Source organism: Coloeus monedula (genome assembly GCF_965178545.1).
Source record: "Coloeus monedula genome assembly, chromosome: 16".
In the NCBI taxonomy this organism is placed as follows: Eukaryota; Metazoa; Chordata; class Aves; order Passeriformes; family Corvidae; genus Coloeus; species Coloeus monedula.
In genome coordinates, this window is record NC_138796.1 from 12,827,259 (window position 1) to 12,841,287 (window position 14,029).

General features: G+C 38.6%; 1 protein-coding gene across 15 annotated transcripts in view; it reads right to left on the reverse strand.

The window, feature by feature from the left end:
• Window positions 1–14,029, reverse strand: part of RBFOX1 (RNA binding fox-1 homolog 1) — a gene marked incomplete at its 5' end in the record, with an annotated part of 1,111,952 nt that overhangs the window by 298,586 nt on the left and 799,337 nt on the right. The window lies entirely within an intron of this gene.

Below are 14,029 nucleotides of genomic sequence, written 5' to 3' on the forward strand. Positions count from 1 at the left end.
AAGAACCCAGTAATTATTACATACCAATCGCAGCTTTAAACAAACTCTGTATTTCCCTGCATTTAAAAAAAGTGCTGTCATTCTCTTTTTCTTTTTTTATGTTTGTTTCCTGAGGATTCTCTATCTAACTCCAAGAAACGTGAAGTTGAAAGGTGTAGTTTAAAACAGGTTTCTCTGAGTGTCTTACAACTTTTAAATCTATGAGGTGGCCACAGGGCAACTCCTAATGGATTAATCTTGTCTAGGAAAAAAGTAGAGACAAAACAATTATATCAGCCAAGAGTAGCTATGAGAATAACAGTTGAAAAAGCAAAACCGTGCACAGTTAAACAATACCTGGTGGGTATGCAGAGGACTGAATTTAGCAAGGCAAGGCCAGAGAACCATTTGATTATTATTTTGTTTAACAGATAGACAGGTAAGAGGCAAAGGTAATGACGAAAATAAAAGGAGGAATACATTGCAAGCCTTTTGCTGATTAATAGAAAATGTCATTAAGATGGATGGGGTCATCTAAGACACTGTTATCAGCTGTGCTAAAGCACAGACACATCTTGGTATTTCCATAAAGCCTCTGAAATCACAGGGATGAAGGATGAGATTATGATGTGCCACAAAGGGCTAAATTGGCTCCAAAAGGCCATCAAACCGTGTGAACTATCAATGAAGCAGTGCAACAGCAAGAAGGAATGAATTAGCATTACCCATCAGGATGATTTCTCCAAACACTCCACACTGAATTTCCGTCTCTGCCTGATAAGTGCATTATTAAAGTTTATAAATCCTGACTTGCAGAAACTGTTCTGCTTTTCACTTAATGCATTCAGCTGTATTGAAGTTCACTATTGAGAGCTTTCTAAGATGTTTCCTTTCCAGCAGCAGCCTCGGAATGCAGTTATTGAAAAGCATACGGGAAATGTAGTGGGCATGTGTTTGTCACTCTCAGCAAATCCTTGCTCTGTGGCAGACATGATTTGGAGATCACCTTTGAAAGCTTATCTCAGTGAGGGATAAGGCAGCATTCACATGGCTTCATCTCCAACACAACACGGCCAGACACAAAGTACAGCAACATGTGATTGACAGAGAGATGTTCCATTACCAGCTTTGTACTGAAGTCATTTCTACCCCTGCCCTCCCCCTCCAGTATAAGCTCTTGTAAATGCATTTATTTTCACTCACTCCAAACAAGAAAGTCCCAGTGTAAAGATGTTTAAGTTCAGCCTTAAATACAAATGAGTACTAAAATCCTTCCTCCACTGAATGCACGAAAAGAGCTGCCACACGGTATTTAGAAAGGATAAAGGGAAACAGCTTCTACAATTATTATTTAGAGTGTTATTAGCAAATTTATATTTAGCAAATTTGACTTTTCAGAATGGATTAACTCTTTTCCAGGAATACCATGCTATTAGCACAGAACTGTAAATACACAGCATGGTATGTTATCTTGAAAGGAGGACAAATTAATATTTACTACAACCTACTAAATATTTTATTGAGTACAAAAGGTCCACTGACTTAAAACACTCCATTACTATCTCAGAAGAATCTCCACTTAACAGAAAATGTTCTGATGTCAAGCCACAGACACCACCAGTTAAAATGTTACCATGACAACCAGCAGCAACTTAGGGTAGTGCAATGCATAACTCGGATCCAATGCTTAGCTCTCTGCTCATCTACTGCAAAAAAATTATTTCTCACAAACAGAAATCCTAGAAGCCTGAGTATATTTCTATGCAAGCCCCTCAAGCTGCAGGTAATGCCTGAGAAATCTCAGAAATGACTCTGCACTGACCTGCTGCTTCAAGCAACGCTGGTGGGCTTTGCAGGCACACCCCAAACCCTTCACTAGCCAGCAAGTGGAGCTGGGGTTTTGGAGTTCTCACAGGAATCCACTGTCTAACCTCTAACTAGTTCTAATTAACAGAATAATTCCTGAATATGCATATTTAATTCATTCTGTTTCAGACATGCTCTTTTTTGCTTCCAAGTGGGAAATCTCAATTCAGATCCTGCTCTCAGGTCACATCTTGGCTCTCATGGTTCATGTCGGTCTCAAAGCACAAGTGAGTCCACTCAAGACTAAGACAATAATATGTAATAGAGAAACTTGCTTGAGAATGTTTTGACTATGAAAAATCAACTAATACTCAGCTTAGAATGGTATCCTTCAGGGCAAAAATAGCAAGAGACAAGTTCCAATTATACAGAATTATTCTCTGTCCTCATTCAAAGGGACACTGAAAAAAACAAAACATGTAAATGGTATAATTAGCTAAAATCATTATCAATTCCCTTTACTGTATTACAAACCCAAATGCATACCTTTAGAACAATCATGGGAATAAAACTGCAAATCTCAGCTGAGAAGTACTGTATTGTCCAGAAAGAGTTTTTTTTTTTTCCCTGTTAAAGCATAGCACATATTATTTTTGTACAAAGTTACTTTATAGATTTCTAATACATCATTCCAAGGGGAGGGTTGAGCAGATTCTTATAAAATAACTGATTTAGGGGATGCCTTCCAAATAATTCATGTGACTTCATCCTAATGACTACAGTTTTCAAGCAAGTAAGGTGAAATCTTTAACCCTTTATGCAAATGTAGACAGCAACAACTGCCATATTGAAATAGCATCCCTTACATACTGCACCCATTTTTTCCTTATTCTCAAGATAAGTCTCATTATTCTTAACAAATTGCTATGAGATTTCTTAAATGACAGAGCAGGAAAACTTTTAAAAGCTCAATGAATTCTGAATTATTAAAGATAAAAGGGTACTCTGGTATATTTATTATCATATTGCAGGGAATCATCATCACTGATGTCTGGATTAAGCTCTTATCTTTTTAAATGGCCTCTTCAGTGGTGAGGTAAACTTAAAGATGCATTGCTACAAACCCCCAGAAATCAGTATTTTCGTGTTGTTTTGTTTGGCTGGTTGGGTATTTTTAACTACTTTTTTATGCTATTAAGTTTAATTTCACTGTGCAAAACATTCTGTTTGAACGGAAGAATGGAAAGGTTGCATTTGAATAAAAGCTACAACATGTTCATTTCCACAAACATATGATTTCTTATTTAAGTAATTTTGTTTCAGAATTATTTTCTAGTCCCTCTAATTAAGTTATTCCTGCTGAAAATGCAAGGACAAATAAGGATATTAAAACACACACTGACAAGGGGGAAAATTAACAAAATACTGGTGATCATTTCACCAGAAAAAACGGGAGACAATTCTTTAGCCAGTGGCCACCCCTGTAGCTCCATCAACTTAAATGCCATTCCATTTAATTATCCTTGTGAGCAAGACATGATACAAATTATTCAGTTCTTCAGTTCCGCCTCATGACTACGTGACATATTTTGCTGACACCGTACATTGCCAGTCTTCTACACTAAAAAAAATTGTCAACAAAAGTTCAGAGATCACATAATCTAGGGAAATGCACAGGATGGAATTCAGGGTGATTTATATGAGTTTGTGTGACTGGCAACTATGCACCTAATTTTTAAGTAACACTCTTATAAAGCCCCTAGCAAACAACTAATTCTTCTGTGTTACCCTGCTGATTACTAAACCCTGTACTTCCTTGGAAGCTTATCAGCTCACTAACCCTTGGCTTTCTGCAGTCCCTTCACCCATCTCCTGCCGTGACCGGGAAATCTGCTTTCATCACAGCTTGTTTTTCCCATGTGGACACCCATAGGTGTGTTTATATGCAAGGACATTAAATAAATAGCAACGAGCAGTGAGCTGAGGGACGTGGTTTAATTTAAGAAGACCATTTTTGCCTCCTTTGCACTACACACTCAAGTTCAATGCAGTGATAATTCCTTTAACCCTTTTACTGACAGTGTGGATGGTGCATACAATGGATTTAAGTGTAGAAAGCTAAGAACAGCCAAGAGACTTGGCAGCTTCCTGAAGCCCTGTGAGATATCTTTCCCGGGTTATAAGGATCCTGCCTTCTTTACCCCCATCCCATTATGAAATGTGGGCTCCATGGCTGTGCAACAAAGCAGAAGAGGCAGTGGTTCTGTGGCACTGCTGTCCATCTCCCTGGGAGCAAAGCATCACCTGTGCAGGAGGAGGAGCAGTGCTCTGCCTCCTTCTCTGCCCGCAGCACTCCGGGGCCTGCGAGGCACCGCCCTTGGGCTCAGGCCAAACACTTCCCACATCACACCATAAGGAATAAGAGACATGCACCAATCTTTGGTCTGCCTCACTATTTTTTTTTTACTAGTATTGGTGCAACCTATCTGATTTGCCTCTCATTAACCAGCTGGACATGAGCACGATGTGAAATGATGCATTTAAGAGGAGAAACACCTCAAAATGTAATTCTAAAATTGCATTCTTCAAAGACATTCTAAGACAAGGTCTTCTACTTATGTTTTCCAGTTAGGTGGAAGGACTTTGATAAAAAGTCATCAGCCTTATTTTGTCGAAAGCAAAAAAAATTATTTTCAAAAAGTCTGGAAAAATTCAAAACCGTATTTCTAGACTTACTTTTTAAAGAAGAATGAAAACTGCAGGAAAAAAAAAAATCATTCCTCCTTCTGAGTTACGGTGAAAAGTTTCTTATTTGCATCCTATTTTGTCTACAGTAACAAGTACAATGCTGGAACTATATTTTAGTAGATACAGTAGGAAAAAGAACATAACCTCCAAAAAAAATCCCTTGAGTTTTTATAAATTTCAGATTTTCATTAGGTTTCTCTCAGCTGCTTTTACAGAATCCACCAAGATTCTGAGGTGGGAAGCACAAAGAGATCACAAAGGCAGCAGAGTTTCTCTCTGTGATGTTCCATAAAGTTTCTTTAATGATGAAAAGAGCCAGGACTGAAGAAACAAGGGCTGCCTTTTTTCCCCCCACTGCTAACAACATATTTTTTATGGATGATAAGGCATTTAAATAGTTAGAAGGCTGTAAGAATCCACCTCCTTGGCAGCTACAAATTCTTTCTGATGAGAAAGTTGAGGCATCAGAAAGTCTGCCTGGTAAATCATGCAGAGTTTCCAAATAAGCTCTCCCCTCCCATGGATTTTTTCTGCAGGAGATGATGATCAGGCCATATGTTACTATGACAGATTTGGTATTTCATAACTGAAACCCATATAGCTCCTATATTAATATTTCCTCAAAACAGGACAATTTTTAATAAAACCCCAAACCTACTTTAATGTCTACATCCTACAAAAATTATGACTGAGGCACTGTCCCCAAAAGCAGCTCAATATTCAATTTCTTTTGTAAATACATCCCCTTTTATTATTTTTAGGTTTTAAAAGACAACTAAATACTGCATTTAATAGTAAGCATGTGCCCTACTGAAGGGAACACAAACTATAATGATATGCCTAGCCTAAAAGCAAATCTAATCTGCTTGCTTATTAAATTTAAATGTGTTTAAGGCTGATACGGTTTGAAAATGATATGTAAAATAACAGCTTCCATGGCTATAAATGTCAAGTCTAAAAATTATATGCAATATAACATACAAAATAAATGCTGCTTCATCTTTACATTTCAGTGTGATCAATTCATTAAATGAGGTATTACAAGCTATGAGAAAATTTTACAACTCCTGAGACATAATTCGTCACAGTGTATTACAATGCAGCAAGGAAATACTTTAGAGGTTTTGTCATCAATGGATTAAAATTCTTATTAGAAAGAAGGTGGGGGAAAGTAGCTTTCTGATGTACCATGACCAAAATTACTCATCACAGCATATATTAAACACCTACGTGATCCTTTTTCATGAGACAGTCCCTGTATTAAAGGTTGTTGGTTTTTTTTTTTTTTCCCTTGGAAAATAAACCAAGGAAAAGATAGGTGATATATTTTATAGGGCCAAGATGTAGGGACACAAAGGACACAAAGCTTCCCTGAAACACCGAACCCAAATACTCTCCGTGGGTTTGTTTGGCTTTTCTTTCCTCTTCCTTTTTTACTGAAATAGAGGGATGGTCTTTCCCACTTGCTGTCTTCCAGAAATAACATGGCCACAGTTTTAAAGCACTGGTTAGAGAGGAGCCAAGAGCCATGATGCCAAGAAAGTGGCCGTATTCCCCCCTCTCCGAGTCCCCAGCAAAATCCCTCTGGCCATTTTATCCATACAGCAAACTCCATTGCTGAAAAAGCTGTAAAACCTCAAGAACCTCTCTGCATCTTGAATCTCCACAGCTCCCTATTCCAGAAAATACTCCCAAAAGCTGACTCCATCTTAGGGAAGCTGCTCATTTTAGCCCTCTCAGTAACCAGGCGAGAGACACAAAGAAGCCCCCAGGATGTGGCTCAGACCATCTAAATTAAAGCCTTACTCTGAATTGCCTCCTAAAGACACATCTCTGTCTCTGCTGATCACACAGGGAGCAGCAGGACTCTGGTTTATGAGCACGACCGACTCTTGTCTCCAACCTTCAGCTTTCCAACAACTCTGTTTCCAAAGGAGAGACCACTAACAGATGCTTTGGCTGCAACACTGTTAACCACAAGTCCATCAAATTTATTTTCTTCTTCCAGTTAAGTCTGAGGAAGTTATAAAACTGTCAAGATCTCAGAGATTGCTAGAAAAATCCTGTTTCCATTGAGGTGAATGCCTGCTACAGGTAAATAAAAATATGCTATACATTGATGGCTCTTAATTATTTCCCCCAAGATTTTGTATACAACTTTCTACTCAAGTGTTCAAAAGTCTTGACTGCAAAAGAGTATTTTTAACATCTAAAATTTATTCAGATGTTGTTATTTACTATTAAATCCTCTTTCAAAACTCATCCTGATTAAGAACATTCAGGCTTAGGGTCTTTCAATAAGGCAACAAGACAACATTAATTTTCTCACACAAGCATTTACAGCAGCTAAAAGGATAAATGTTACTTCTTTTGTTATTTCTCTCTAAAGTAAGAATAATATTCACATTTTTTACCAAAATAATTTTATTTTTAAATACCATTGCCATTTCCAAGAGACATGCCTGCCTGTTGCCTTATCACTTTCCCAATCTGACGAATATTTAACACATTTGTCTTTCCCTGACATATAATTTGCTATTATCATGTGACAGAAAAACACACATCACCCCAGATGTTCTCAAGGTGCAACAGAATCTGGTAATGCTTTTGCAGGCCAGTATCTAGCCATGAATTTCTGCTCCCACAAACCCATCCGTATTACCAGGGGAATTATTAGGTGGCTGTATCTTTCCAGGCACTCAGAGCAAGATAACCCTAATCTAGTCTTATCACTTGCACACAAAAGCATTGGATCCAATAGGCTTCCATGTAATCCATCTCTGTCAACCGCATTAAGGAAATTACCTGTCAGAAATATCATGGCCAAGATGCTGTGATTAAATGCAAACTTAGAAAATGCTCAAGGGTATAGTAAAAAAGGCTGCATAAAATTGCTTTCAGTTTAGTTTTCCTTATGTTAACGTTGTGTCCACAAGCAGCTGAACAACATAAAGAATTAAGTAATTTATCAACCATGCATTGCATTGCCAAAGGAAACAAAATATATTTTTTAAATTTCTCATAATTCCATGAAGTCAACTTTCATTATTAAGACAGTAAAACTTCAAAAAAATATTTCAAGATCTTTGAAGAACCAAAAAGCACATGAGGTTCTTTTTTAGTTTTTGTTTGTTTGTTTTTTTGTTCCCCAGGGAGGGAAATTGGTGTTGCTGATGACGTATAGAAATGTCTAAACCCTCAGCTTCACAATTTGAATACCATATTTTTTTTTTTCCTTCAAAGCTTTTGTCTCTGCAAACTTTACCATTTTAGAATTACTGGTTACTAGTTTGCACGGCAACCTCAGGTTGACACCTCAGGTCCAATCCACAATCAACAATCTCCATCAACAACTTTGGTCTTTTCCTTAGGCACCTTTCTAGAAACAGGACAAAACAATCACACACATGTATATAATGCACCATTAACTGTGAATATCCTGGCTCTGTGTCAAAGAAAGGAACAAAAAGAAAGTAAAAAAAAAAAAAACCCAGCTCAACCCACAATTCTACAGCTAAACAGTTTTGAAGTATTCACTGAAGAATCCTCTATTCTAAAATGCCCAATGTACTCAAAAGAAATCAAAGGAGGTGGAAAAATTACAGGATGAATATTTAGCAATATTGATTAATATCCCCAGTACATGAGAGGCACTGACTTACTGCAGAGAGTCTAACAAAGGGCCATTAAGATGATTAAGGGACTGGCACATCTCTCTTATGAGGGAAGGCTGAGAGCTGGACTGGTTCAGCCCTGAGAAGAGAAGGTTCAGGGGGACGTCAATGTGCACAGATGCTTGAAGGAAGGGTGGAAAGACTGAGCCAGGCTCTTCCAAGTGGTGCCCAGTGACAGGGCCAGAGGCAATGAGCACGAACTGACAGCCAGGAGGTTCCCTCAGAACAGCAGGAACTGCTCCTCTGGGAGGCTGAATGAGCCCTGGCACAGTCACCTGGGGATGTTGTGGAGTCTCCCACCTTGGAGACACCCAAAAGGCATCAGGGCACAGTCCTGGGCAGCCGGCTCTGGGTGTCCCTGCTCAAGCAGCGGGGTCGGACCACAGCACATCCAGAGGTCCCTTTTAACCACAACCACTTGATGATTCTATTTACCTTTTATATCCTACTTATCCAAGCCCCTTTACAGGGCAGCCCTGTCTTCTGCTACACATGGTGCTTCCTCACCCCCTCTCCACACTGCTGTTAAAGTACTGCCCGTGAATCAAACCCTGAGGCACGTGAACACGAAGGGGCCACTGACTGAACCCTGAACCACCCATCACAGCCCTGTAAATCCAGCAGTCAGTGGCCTTATCATCCATCCATTTATCCATTCCAGTCTGCACCAATATGGCTGTAAGAATGTTAGCGTAGAACGGGTTCAAAACCTTGATAAAATGAAAGAGTTGAACATCCACTACTCTTCCCTTCTTTTCACAAGACCCGATGTTATTTTCTCTAGGAAGGTTCACCCGGGCTATGGTTGATCACAAAAGAAAAAAAAATCACACCTTTAAGCCAGTGAGAATGTTTACCTTGTATCTACCTAACTTTACTGGAATTCTACCTCCATTCAGCTGGATAGAAGTTTCCAAGCACAAGGTCCTACACCCAAGGAGCAAAACTAAGAAGGACAAACCAACTGGGAGCGAAAGGAGAAAGTATTCAAATTCCAAGAACCTCTCCTTGTAAACCCGGAAATGCACTTCCTCCTTCACAAGAAATGTCACTGAAAAACCGTGAATCTATCTTGCAACAAGTGATTCATCTAAAATCCAGCATGTGTGTTTGAGAAGACAACACTAAGTAGTAGGTTAGACCCTGGCAGAGTTTGTTCATGAAGATTCTTACACTGCACCAAATATGTGATGAATGTGTACAGTGAAGATGAAGATTTCTCATTGATATGGTGGTTACACACCTATACAGCTGTCTCTGTACTACCAGCATCTTGAAAGCTCACACATGGGAAGCTTGATTTGAGAAACAGAGATTTACTGGATTATGGAAGGAGTGAGAAGTGATACAGCAGCAGTCTCAGAAAACTAGCATGCACATGCTGATTATAATATAGCTATCTTCTGATTAAGATGAAAGGCTGAAACTCTACAAACACTATTGGGGGTGTACTCTGTCAACTTTTTTCACTTGCAGCATCATAAAGTATCAGATCTACCAGATGAGAGCTGGGGGTAAAAGTTACATCATTTGAATGTGAAGTAACACAACTACAAAATTCCTTTCCATGACAAGAGAAAAAATGGGACATATAAAAAGGATGTCCCTTTGCTCACCTTTGTCCAAGGTCAACCTGGAGTTGCACTGAAGTTCTCCAACCAGCAGAAGAGTTGCAGTTCTTCTCCTAAAGCAGGCAGACTCAGGGAAAAGCCAATTTGCGAGCAGAAGACTGCAGGATGCATCTCATCCTTTGTGAAGACAGGACTAAAAAGCCATATAAAGGGCTTGAACTTCTTACCAGCAAAGGAAAGAAAGAAGATAATGCATTTTCTTGCTCGCAAAACCTATAGTGGAGTTTATAGTTAATCTCAGTTAAAAGAACTAGTAATAAGACTCAAAGAGTGAATAGGGTTTGGACAAGCTCATTTGCTGATTTATACAATGGTGATTGAAGTAATGAAGCTGATTAAGTCAGGGAACCGTTGTCACACAACATTTACAGCTCAGAATTCATCAGCAGAAGCCAAAATCACACACAAAATTCTTTTAAACCTTGCACATTTAATTTTGAATCAGATGAAAGAAATAGTTGTAAAAAAAATAAAAGCAGACCTATGTTCCATGTTGCACTTTTATTAGTAATTTATCACCCCCCGTATGTGCTGCCAAGGAAAACTGTAATAGGCCCCTACTACTAAGTAGCAAAGAAGACTATGAATAATTATTGATATTCTTATTAACCATGTTAGCAAACTCAACATAAGTGGGTCATGATCATAGAGAAGCTCTGTGCTCAAAAAAGATACTGTACAGGACAGAAAAAACACAAATACAGCACTACTTTTAAAGCAGGAACAAAGTACGGTAAGTACAGCTGCAAATTCCACCTCAAAAACACATATTGACTAATGGAGATTATACCCAAAGTGAGCTGGGTAACAATTGTTTCCTAGCAGTCCATTGCATAAAGCAAGATCCTTTCTTGGAATAACTCTCAGATTAATAGATTCAATATTGTTTCCCTTTTATTGGAAAGTGAATTCCATTAAACACCCTGGATTACTTCAGTAATAGAACATATATTTGCAAATGAATGCAAAGAGTCTGGATGAGGAACAATACATGTTCTGGTCTACCACCATCTATGAGCATAACTTTCTTTTAATTATCATATTTATTTCTACTTCACCCTGTCTGCTGTCATGGACTGGAACGGTAGTTCTGGAATGAACCTCACCACATGTGCGACGTATGAACCCTCACAATGCACAGACCACACCAGGAAGGCTGTGCTGAACCAGTCCTTCACAGAACAGGGTCCTACAAAGAGATTAATGAGCCACTACAGTGACAGTGACTATTGCCACCACCCATCACTATCACCACCTGCTATCAGCCACTTCATGGGAAGAAAAACGTGTTAGAATCTGAGTGACTTAACAAATGCAATAAAATGAAACAACTGAGCAGCAGAGGTACAAGTTCCAGGAGTTCCTGATTCTCAGCTGAGCACACTCAGTCCTCCTGAGACAGCATTGCCTCTCTGCCTTCAGAGCTGCATTACTGCATCAGAGGGGTTAAGGGAAAAAGATGGGAGTTAGGTAGAAAAAAGGGAAACAAAGGGGAAAGGGAAAGTGAAGGGGAAAGGGAAGGGGAAGCGGAAGGGGAAAAGAAAAGGAAAGCCAGAATACCTTTTTTGATTCATCTTCCACCAGTATAATAAAACCAGAGTCCTCTTTAGGCTATGTAAAAAAGATGAACCTGAAGGGAGTTACAATGTGGTGTTTGTCCTGGATCAGAGTGTAACAATTGCCAACAGGAAAGCTTCATGGGAAACATATCTTCTTCCACTGACATCCAAAACTACCAGTGAACCACTACTTTGTATTTAATAGCTACATACTTGTATTTAAAGCCATTGAGTCAATAATACGTAAGTTAAAAACATGTTCTTGCTCTGTTTTCACACCACACTCTCCATCTCAGTATCCAAAAAGAGTGCATTAAACAGTAATGACAAACATCTGTCATCCCTGTTTTCCTATCCACTCTTCACCTTTGTCCTCAGCAAAAATTGCGTGTATAAAGCAGGCAGAGTTGGGAAGGCAGAGCACAGAACCTCAGGGAAATATGCTATCAGCAGAATCCTTCTGTAGACCTTGCATTGTGTAATACACATGAAAAATAATTGTATCACAGAACTGTTAAATAACCATATTGGATTTGCAAAACAAGATGCATTTTCCCAGCTCACTGAGAGCCTGTAGCATTTTGGAAATTAGCATACATCTGCTCCAAGGTATTCTGCATAAAATATTACAAAATGCATTTGATATAAACAGATAATTCCTTTTAGTAAGGTATAAAGTTAGAATGGACTGCACTTTACATGACTCAGTGAGCAAACTGGCATTCAGAGCTTAAGGAATAACTAAGCACCACTTTCTTAGTCAATTCTGCCACCTAGCTCATCTTGGGAAAGCTCAGCCTGCTATACTGCACTCCTGAAAAGCAATTTTCGTCCTGTTTAGAATTGAAATTCACAAATAACTCACCCAGCACACCTAATTCACTTCATTAAACACAGGTAACATGGCATATTAAAAGAAGAGTCATTTACACCAGAGGTACTAAAAGAAAGTTGCTATGCATAGAAAATCTGTCACTTATAAATGAACTTTAATTCTGATTGATTCAGCATACACCAAACCATTTTGCTTCATTTAATCCCTTAAGCACAGTTAATGTTCTAAAATATTCCAAGGGATTTTAATTTTCAAACTACGAAAGAAAAGAAAACATCCTTTATCCACTCTAAATCAAAATAGGTAATACTGGTTCTTGGATGGTAATATTCTCATTTCAAACTATTCCTTTCTTGCCAATGCCTTTTAGCAGACAAAATTTGTGCTGGGACAGACTTTCAAATCTAAATATACCCCAGCATGGCATTCCATAAGCAAGCATTGTCATACATAAACTCTTTCTAGAAAACACATCTGAAGTGCGCCATAGGGAACTTGTGATGATTTGAACAACCGCACATTTTTAATATAGCTAAGAAAACCCAAAGCCAAAACAACTCCCAAAAACCAAGCTGAAAATATGTGGGTTTGATTTTAAGTTCTCTGAGCAACTATGCTGAAAGAGAAGGTGAGCAAGCATAGCTCAGAACCATAAAGCTGCCAGCAGAAAGAGACAAACTATCGTTGTATGGGTTTTTTAAAGTAGTGAATTCTGACACACATAAACAACACAAACCCAAGTGTGGCAGAGATGCCTGAACACCTCCAATACTCAGCCGTATTTTCATCTGGAGATGTTTAGGAAGGGTTTGTGATGAGATCTCGGCAACACTGAGGGCTGACACAATCTGCAGGGTTGATCGGTGCACCCTCTGTGCTCTGGGATTGTTTTCCATTCTGTGTGAAGGATCTGATGCAGGGCACTGATGCTTGGTCTCTTTACCTGGCTCAGTTACATGCTGTGCATTAACACCACAAACAGATCAACAGCTGTCATTATCTTTGATGCTTTTGCATTTGTGCTGCAGCTACTGTAACAGGTCTTTTCTTGCTCCCAGTAATATTAATTTATTTACTGAAAAATGCTAACCCTCTCACAGTGTAGATGTTTTCTTTAACATGCAGGTTGGATTTGGAAGTGAGTATTTTCAAGTTATCTTTCCAAGGAATTACAAAGAAATGGATTCTTTCTAAGTGAAAAGGATAAAGAAATATCAAAAAAAAAAAGGGTAAAGAAATATCAACATTCCCCAGTAATATGCTTTTATCTCAGAGCCTCAAAATACTTTACAAAAACTGCAAACTACAAAGAAATGACCCTACTCAAAACAAGAAGAGATCTAAAGAATAAGACCTAAGACTTACAGAACAACTGAAAACACACTCCTGAATCTGATTCCAACTTTTTCAAAGCCCAGTATTAATTCCAAGGCTATGGCAAAAACAGGCCCATATTAACAAGGACCACTGATGTCCATACTTCCAAAAATAATAGTCCTTGTTTTCGGAAGTAAAGAATAACAAGAGTAACAGAGTAAATACACATATAATAATTAAGATATTAGTCCCATCATCTCATTTTCCAATTTTTACCATTCAAGCTCAAAAACTAATAAAGAGAACAGGTATTATACAGAAGCAAAACTCTAGGGAAGCTCCTTGGAGAATAGCAGAAACACGAAGTTTGACACATGAAGGTGAGGTAGAAGTCAGGATTTGCAGAAAACATTTTCTCCCTCATTAAAGAAGTAATGCCCTTCTCCTTTCTCTGTTCTCTTCACTCCCCAGTGCTCACTC